Source organism: Panthera uncia, chromosome B1 (assembly GCF_023721935.1).
Source record: "Panthera uncia isolate 11264 chromosome B1, Puncia_PCG_1.0, whole genome shotgun sequence".
NCBI classification, from domain to species: domain Eukaryota; kingdom Metazoa; phylum Chordata; class Mammalia; order Carnivora; family Felidae; genus Panthera; species Panthera uncia.
Genome location: NC_064811.1, coordinates 50,011,460 through 50,020,652, shown reverse-complemented (window position 1 = coordinate 50,020,652; position 9,193 = coordinate 50,011,460).

The window sequence follows — 9,193 nt, the reverse complement described above, 5'->3', positions numbered from 1 at the left end:
CACCAAAACCCATGAAATGCCTAGGAATAAACATAAGCAAACAGGTGAAAAATCTATACACTGAAAACTATAGAAAGCTTATTAAAGATATTGAAGAAGACACAAAAATATGGAAAAATATTCCATGCTCCTGGATTGGAAGAACAAACATTGCTAAAATGTTGGTACTACCCAAAGCAATCTACATATTCAATGCAATACCTATGAAAATAACACCTGCATTCTTCACAGAGCTAGAACAAACAATACTAAAATTTATATAAACCAGAAAAGACCCTGAATAGCCAAAGCAATCTTGAAAAAGAAAACTGAAGCTGGAGGCATCACACTCCTGGACTTCAAGATATATTAGAAAGCTGTAATCATGAAGACAGTATGGTACTGGCACGAAAACAGTCATTCAGATCAATGGAACAGAATAGTGAACCCAGAAATGGACCCACAAACACGGCCAACTAATCTTTGACAAAGCAGGAAAGAATAACCAATGGAATAAAGACAGTCTCTTCAGCAAGTGGTCCTGGTAAAACTGGACAGCAACATGCAGAAGAATGAACCTGGACCACTTTCTTACACCATACACAAAAATAAACTCAAAATGGATGAAAGACCTAAACATAAGACACGAAGATATTAAAATCCTCGAGGAGAAAGCAGGCAAAAACCTCTTTGATCTTGGCCGCAGCAACTTCTTATTCAACACGTCTCCAGAGGCAAGGGAAGCAAAAGCAAAAATTAACTATTAGGACCTCATCAAAATAAAAGTCTTCTAAACAAGGAAGGAAATAATCAGCAAAACTAAATGGCAGCCAATAGAATGGGAGAAGATATTTGCAAATGACATATCAGATTAAGGATTAGTATCCAAAATCTATGAAGAATTTATCAAACTCAACACCCAAAAAACAAATAATCCAGTGAAGAAATGGACAAAATACATGAATAGACACTTCTCCAAAGAAGGCATCCAGATGGCCAACTGACACATGAAAAAATGCTCAACATCGCTTATCATCAGGAACATACAAATCAAAACCACAATGAGATACCACCTCACACCTGTCTGAATGGCTAACATTAACAACTCAGGCAACAAAAGATGTTGGTGAGGATGCAGAGAAAAAGGCTCTCTTTTGCACTGCTGATGGGAGTGCAAACTGGTGCGGCCACTCTGGAAAACAGTATGGAGGTTCCTCAAAAGCTTAAAAAATAGAACTACCCTATGACCCAGCAATTGCCCTACTAGGTATTTATCCAAGAGATACAAGTGTGCTGTTTCAAAGGGGCATATGCACCCCAATGTTTATAGCAGCACTATCGACAATAGCCAAAGTATGGAAAGAGCCGAAATGTCCATTGATGGATGAATGGATAAAGAAGATGTGGCATATATATACAATAGAGTATTACTCGGCAATCAAAAAGAATGAAATCTTGCCATTCGCAACTACGTGGATTGAACTAGAGGGTATTAAGCTAAGCAAAATTAGTCAAAGAAAGACAAATATCATATGACTTCACTCATATGAGGAATTTAAGATACAAACGAGATAAACATAAGGGAAGGGAAGCAAAAATAATATAAAAAAACAGGGAGGGGGATGAAACATAAAAGACTCTTAAATATAGAAAACAAACAGAGGGTTGCTAGAGGGTTTGTGGGAGGGGGATGTTCTAAATGGGTAAGGGGCATTAAGGAATCTCCTCCTGAAATCATTCTTGTACCATATGCTAATTAATTTGGATGTAAATTGAACAATAAATTTTAAAAAAGAAACGGTTTCTCCAAAACACCAATCTTTCCTCATCCCCCAAATTAAATTCTATCCTGATATTTTACACCACATATTAATCTGGGATGTTTGCAAATTCACTTAAATGGAATGTAGAGTATTTATTATTTAGTTCTGGCCTTCTCTTGTTCCATAGTATGCTTGTGGGATTTACTTATATTACTGCAATATTATGGCACTCTTCATTTGTAATTGCTGTATAATATTTCATTATATGACCCTACTATAGTGTATTTATGTATTTTAAACTTGAAACACATTTGCATTCACAGAAATGAAATTTATTTTTGTATATGCATCTTGTAACTAGCAAGTTTGAATTATTCATTTAGTAACTCTAAGTATTAAACTATTGGCTATTTGGTGTTACCCCATCAAATTAACTTGGCATCTTTACTGAAAATCAATTGAACATATAAATGTGAGTATTCTACACTTTATTTTGTTTGATTAAATATTTGTCTTTACTTACACCAGTACTACATTGTCTTGATTATTACAGCCTTATATTAAATCTTGCAATCACATGGTACATTTCCATCAACCATGTGCTTCTCTTTTTAAGATCATTTGAGCTACCCTAAGTCCTTTGTATTTCCAAGTAAAATTTGAAATAAGATTGTCAATTTCTCCTGAAAGGTACATAGGATTTTTAAAACAATTTTATGTGGTTGTCAAGGAATGTGATAAGATTTGCACCGAATCTCTAGGTCAGTTTGTAGGGACCTACCTTCTACAAAATATTGTCTCTCCCAACCCATGAGAATGATACTGTCTATGTAGTTAAGACTTTTACATTTCTTTTTGCAATATTTTGTAGTTTTTCACATTATGCGATTCACAATTTTCTAATTATTTCCTAATAAATACAAAGAATGACAATTTCTACTCCTAAAATATTATATATATATAATATATACATAAATATATATTATATAAATTATATAAACTAAATATATATAAACTAAATATATATAAAACTAAACTAAATAAACTAAATAAAACTAAAATAAAATTATATAAACTAAATATATATAAAAATATATAAACTAAATTTATATATAAATATATATATATAAATATATATATATTATATTTATATATATATATATTTATATATATATAAATAATATATATATATATAATATATATATATATATTATATATATATTAGGTTCTGCTCATGTTATGAGAGGAACAGGATTATTCACAAAAGAGTTGCAAAACCCTACTAGTGTGCACCATCTGGAATTAGCAGAACCTGGGACTGAAGTTTGAAAGTGCTAGAATAGGTGGAGTGGCACAGTATACAACTGTATATGAGAATTTATTTAAGAGGCATTCTTAAAATTCAACATTTAATAACCCAGTAATGTCACTTTGTGTCAACTCTAATTTGCTACTGGAATAGCTCTTTGAAAGTTGGAAAAGGATGCAAATAAAATGGAAATTCTGTAACTTCCTTGGTAGATAAAAAATAAAGGGTTTTTAAATGCCAAGGGAAGTGAGGAGTGCCTGGGTGACTCAGTCACTTGAGTGGGTGGCTCAGTCACTTGAGTGTCTGACTCTGGCTCACATGATCTCCTGGTTCGTGGGTTTGAGCCCCACATCAGGGTCACTGCTGTCAGCACAGAGCCTGCTTTGGATCTTCTGTCCCCTGGTCTCTCTGCCCTTTCCCCACTTGCGTTCTCTCTCTCTCTCTCTGTCTCTCTCAAAAATGCATTTAAAAAAATTGTTTTAGTGTCCAGGGTGGTATACATGTTATGCTATAAGGCCAGAAAATCCACAAAAAAACTGTGTTTCCAGAAAGAGTAAAAATGATACTCCCTTTACCAGATTGATAGGGAATTTGCTAATGAGAGGAGCAACAGTATTATTGAAAATCTTGGTGGTCCTCTCTGGGTCAGGATTGATTGTAGAGGATGCTGCTATGAACTTGACTCCCAAGTACTAAAGATAATAGAGTCCTGTTAATTTCACTTGACACAGGAATTTGTCAGTGGTTAAGAAACCATTGTCTCTAGGAAAGAGATAGATAGGAAGTCATTAAGTGCATTGCTTAACTTTTATAACCAAAATATAAAGAGTGGGTAAGCAAAGGATGATGTCAATTGTGGCAATGAAAAATTATCTGTAAATTAGTTTCCTGACAAGACCAAGTTCTCAGTGTCAGTAACACTGAGATTAAAAAATAAAAACAAAAATGTAGTCCCCATATTCCTAGGAAAGACTGACAACTCATTATAGCCAGTGGTATTAGGAATGTTTTTCAAACTATTTAATCAATCAATGACAACTCTATAGTCATAGTAACAAGTAACAAGTAGGCACCAGGATGGATTGTAAACCGGTATAATCAATCAATGACAACTTGCTTCAGTAACCATACCAGCCAATTGGTGTGGCCTCACACTTTGAACATCAGTCATTGTGGTAGACACTCCAGTGAACACACTTCCAAGACTGAATATCAACATACATCTGCTTTAAACCAACATTAAACACATCTTCTCTATACAACATAAATCATGATTTTACACTGATATCAACTACTCCTGTGTTTTTAAGCAGTATAACCCAAAACGAACTCTTTGTCCAATACATATATAAAATTAGCAGTTTGCTTTGCTTAATGAGTTCACATCCAACCAGCTCTCCTTTATCCAAGTAAACTATAAATACAACCCTATCTTTTTATATATTGAGACATACTTATTCCTTGATAATTCTGGAAGTTCCCTCAACATCATATTGGAGACCATTGTTTGGCATCATTCCATGATGCCCTCACATAAACTGAAACTAGCCATGTTCTCCAGCCCCTATATTCAAATGCCTTTTGTCTTTTCAGTTTGCTTATGAGTTGCTCTAAAACGTGATCTATCAGTTTGTTTTCTTATTCTAGACATTGTCACTAATAGATTATAAAATTTGTTTGTGTTAAAGTGATTTGATTTTTTGTTGGGAGGTGCACTATGTTTAAATAATTAGAACGGGGTCTTTGTGTAGAAATTTACATTTGTATGTGTAGCATTTGGTAAATATTTGTGGGCTATTAACCTGCTTGGTCTAATATTGTTTGCCTTGATTTTGCTCTTTGTGTCTCTGGTATGAGACTATTTGTACAAAGAAAAACACCCTGCAGTTCAGTTTTGTCTTGGATTTTTTTCCTGTATATTTGGATTTTTTTCTTTTTTGAACGCTAACACTCCATAGAGAACAGGTAAAATAAAATTATTAAATCTACAATCCAACCTGTCCCTTAAGACTAACAGCTAAAGGCAGACTAGACCAACAAACAATTCATGCAAAGGTAATTGGTCAAGTTTGGCCTCGGGTGTCTAAAATACTATTGTGAAACATTCTTGTTTGACAAATTTTGCAAGAAAATTGTTTTATTTAGTTCAGATTTCAGAATCAATAGTAGCTAAGTCAATGATCGTATTGTCCCACTAAAGCCTGTTTTGTGGGCAATTCCAAAAGAATGTTTATGAGCATCAATTTCTGACATATTTTTCCAGCCTTTTTCCTTTTTGTTATGGATTTATCTATGTGAAATCTGTAACTCACTTTTGGTAGAAATCATTCTTCTCAGATGCATTTTTAATAGAATGAAAACTCTTACACTTACCTTGGAAAATGGCAAAGTTATACTTTTCTCTGAATAACAATGGTCATTTTGGGGCAAGGTTGATATGTCAAAATTAACACACCTAAGAAGAATTCTAAACATCTCTGCAAGTCATATTCCACATTTGGTAGAATCTAAAAGTTCTAGTACTCTATTGAATAGGAGTAGCAGTAATCTTTGTCTAATTCCTGATTTCATGGGGAAAAACATTGAATCTTTCATTATTAAATATAAAGTTAACTATAGGATTTTTTAAAGGCAATGGTGTTTTTATTGTTTTTAAAATGAATTTATGAGGACTAAATAGGTAACAATTTCTGGTTATCACATTGATTAGTGTAATCTAAAATATGAGATCCATACATAGTTCTTTTATGAAAATTATATTTTGAAACTAATACCATGACACCACAAGAGAATATCTGGTCACAAAGAAAGCCTCAATATCTGAGGATAAGTAAGGTTATCTTCAAATAAGTGTATAAATAATGTATTTGTTCCAGGGGAACTTTATAGTTCAAGAAAATGTCATTAATGTACCTTCTGGAAGGTTTCAGGCAATGGTGTTTTCCTTAGATCTAATAAAAATGAGTTTCTTAATAAATCAATGTATATAGAAAAGTTAAGTATTTGTGAAATAGACTATTCCTTTTTACTATCTGCTCCAAATTTCCTTTATGTTTTTTCACACATTTTACCACTCTTCGTGATATATTTTGTTTCCTCTCATTACAACATAATGTAGCATAACCCACTAGAGTTTTCTTTTGCAGGCTGACCCTACATATCTGCCCAATGTGGATAACAGTTTTTATTCTGATATAATGTATAATGCAGTCAGACTGTACATACTCAGAAGTGCATAACCTTAAACTTGGTAACTTGTAAGTAATATTATGAGGGAAAAAACACTGAATTGACAAGATTTATCTTTAATCTCATTTCTCTCATGATTTATTCAAAGGAGAATATTATGCAAAAACATTTTTACAAGATGAATATGACAAAATAATCTGGCAAAGATATAGCCATGTCTTTTACATCTTTGCCTAGCTCTTGATTTTTTTTGGGGGGGGGCATTGAATCTATCATTATTGGTTATGAAGTTAGTTGTAGGATATTATTGTAGATGCTTTTTCTCAAATTAAGTAAGTTTCTCTGTTTCTAGTTTGCTGAGAGTATCATGACTAGGTACGGTATTTTGACATATTTTTTTCTTATCATCTTATTTTTCTTCCTTGTCCCTTAATATGTTGGATTAATTAACTTTTGAAGTTGAACCAATCACATAATAGCTTACAACTGTTTTTTATACATTGTTGAAAGTGATTTGATAATATTTGGGTGAGGATTTTTGCACTGACCTGTAGTTTTCTCCACTCCTTCCTTCCTTCTTTCCTCTCTTTGTTCCTTCTTCTTTTTTTTTTCTTTTTTTCTATTCTCTTTGATTTTGTATCACGGTAACATTAGCCAGCTAAAACAAGGTGGAGATCTATCTTTTGGAAGAGAATTTGCAATATTCTCCTTTAAATGTTTGGTAGAATTCTCCAGTGAAATCATCTGGACATACAGATTCATTGAGAGCTTTTGAGTTACTTATTCAATTTTCTTGATAGTTATAAATCTGTTCAGATTGTTTATTTTATCTTGATTTAGTTTGGTAGCGTATTAGCCTCCTATTACTACTAAACCAATTTATCACAGACTTAGTGGCTTAAAAAACCCACAAATTTGTTATCTTACAGTCTTGACAGATATTATCAGGACTGCATTTCTTTTGGATCCTCTACAGGAGAGAATAATTTTTCTTATATTTTCCAGCTTCTAGAGGTCTCCTGCATTCCTTGGCTCATGGACCTTTCCTCTTGCTGCAATCCAAAATTATAGTGCCTTCAAATCTCTCTACCACCTTTCCTTCCATTGTCACATTGCCTTTTCTGAAACTGACACTCCTGCTTCCCTTTTATAAAGACTCTTTGAGAGTGACTGTGACCACTAGAATAATTCAGGATAATCTTCCCATCTCAAGATCCTTAAATTAACCACATCTTCAAGTTTCCTTTCGCCATGAAAAATGATATATTTACACACTTCAAGGATTAGAAGGTACACATATTAGTAGAGGTGTACTATTCTGTCTACCACAGGCAATTTGTGATTTTCAAGGAATTAATCCATTTTTTTATAAACTGTTGATTTTATAAACATAAAGTTGCTCATTGTATCTCCCTAGGGCTTCAGGATCTGAAGTGAAATCCCTGTTTTTATTCCATATTGGTGATTTGTATCTTGTCTTTTAATTTTTGCCAGTCTATCTAGAGATTTATTAATTTTAATATTTTTAAAGAACCAGCTTTTTGTTGCACTGATTTTCTTCATTGTTTTCCTGATTTAATTTCTTTGATTTCTGCTCTCCACTATTACCTTCCTTCTAATTGCTTTGAGTTTAGTTTACTTTTTTTTTCTAGTTTTTTGAAGTAAGGTCTTTAGATATTAATTTTGAATCCTTTCTTCTTTTTGACTGTAAACATTTAGTGCTATAAATTTCCCTTTTACCATTGCTTTTTCTGTGCCTCACATATTTTGATATGTTATTTTTATTTTCATTTATTTCTATATATTTATTTTTATGAGACTATTTCTTAGACACATGGGTTATTTATAATATGTTGCTTAATTTCTACGTTTCCTGTTGTATTTCTTCTATTAATTTGTAGTTTGATTCCATTATGATCATAGAAATCATACTCTGTATAATTTTCTTTATTTTAATTGTTAAGGTTTGCTTTATGACCTAGGATATGGTCTGTCTTTTTAGAAGGTAAATCCTAAAAAGATTCTAAAGCCTGTGAGACTGTTGGAGGAATGTTAAGGGTCTGGTGGTCTGAGTCATTCTAAGATATCCTTTCCAAGATAAAGGACAGTTTTTTATCTTGCTTTTTTTGATTTTTAGGAAAGTGGCACAGAATTTGGTTGGCATACTCAGATTTTGGATGTAGTATACCACATACCTGGGAACGTCACTCTGATTCATTTACTAGGCAACTCAGAATGCTATCAACTTTAGAGTGAGCAATTATATCTGAAAACTCTTCAGACTTTTTAAAGGATTCGGGCTATAATATAAACAGCCCTACTCTGGTATATTGATGGTGCTATAGATTTCTTTTGTGGATAAAAACATACTATGGAGAACACTAAAAGAAAGATTAAGTCTGGACTTCAAGTATTTTGGAACAATGTTACACCTTCTACAGTAGAGAAGTATTCATCACTAAAAAAAAAAGAAAGAAAGAAAGAAAGAAAGAAAGAAAGAAAAAGAAAAGAAAGAAAAGAAAAGCAAGAAAAGCAGCTCCTGGAATTCCTGGAATGTCATAGCACTATAGTGGAAAACAAGCATTAGATCATGAACTATGATGGAATTATGTGACCAGAACTGTAATCTTAATTTGAGTCTTGTGAACCCCACAAATAATTATTTAGAGCAGAAATCCACTGTACAACAGAATTTAGTCCTATTACATATGGAAGGAACAATATACATTCCTAGATAGTGGTAAATGACTTGGATGGCTGGTCAAAGGTCTGTAAGGGTCAAGATAAGAAGTGTCAAGACCAAGAAGTTTCAACATAGAAATGGACTGGATACATGGAAATGGACCTAAATTGTGCATATCTTTTTATCTTATGACAATATTCATTAGGCGGTATTCACTACCAAGGAGACACTGATTAACCAAATAGAAGAATCAACAAACTTCTGTCCTTG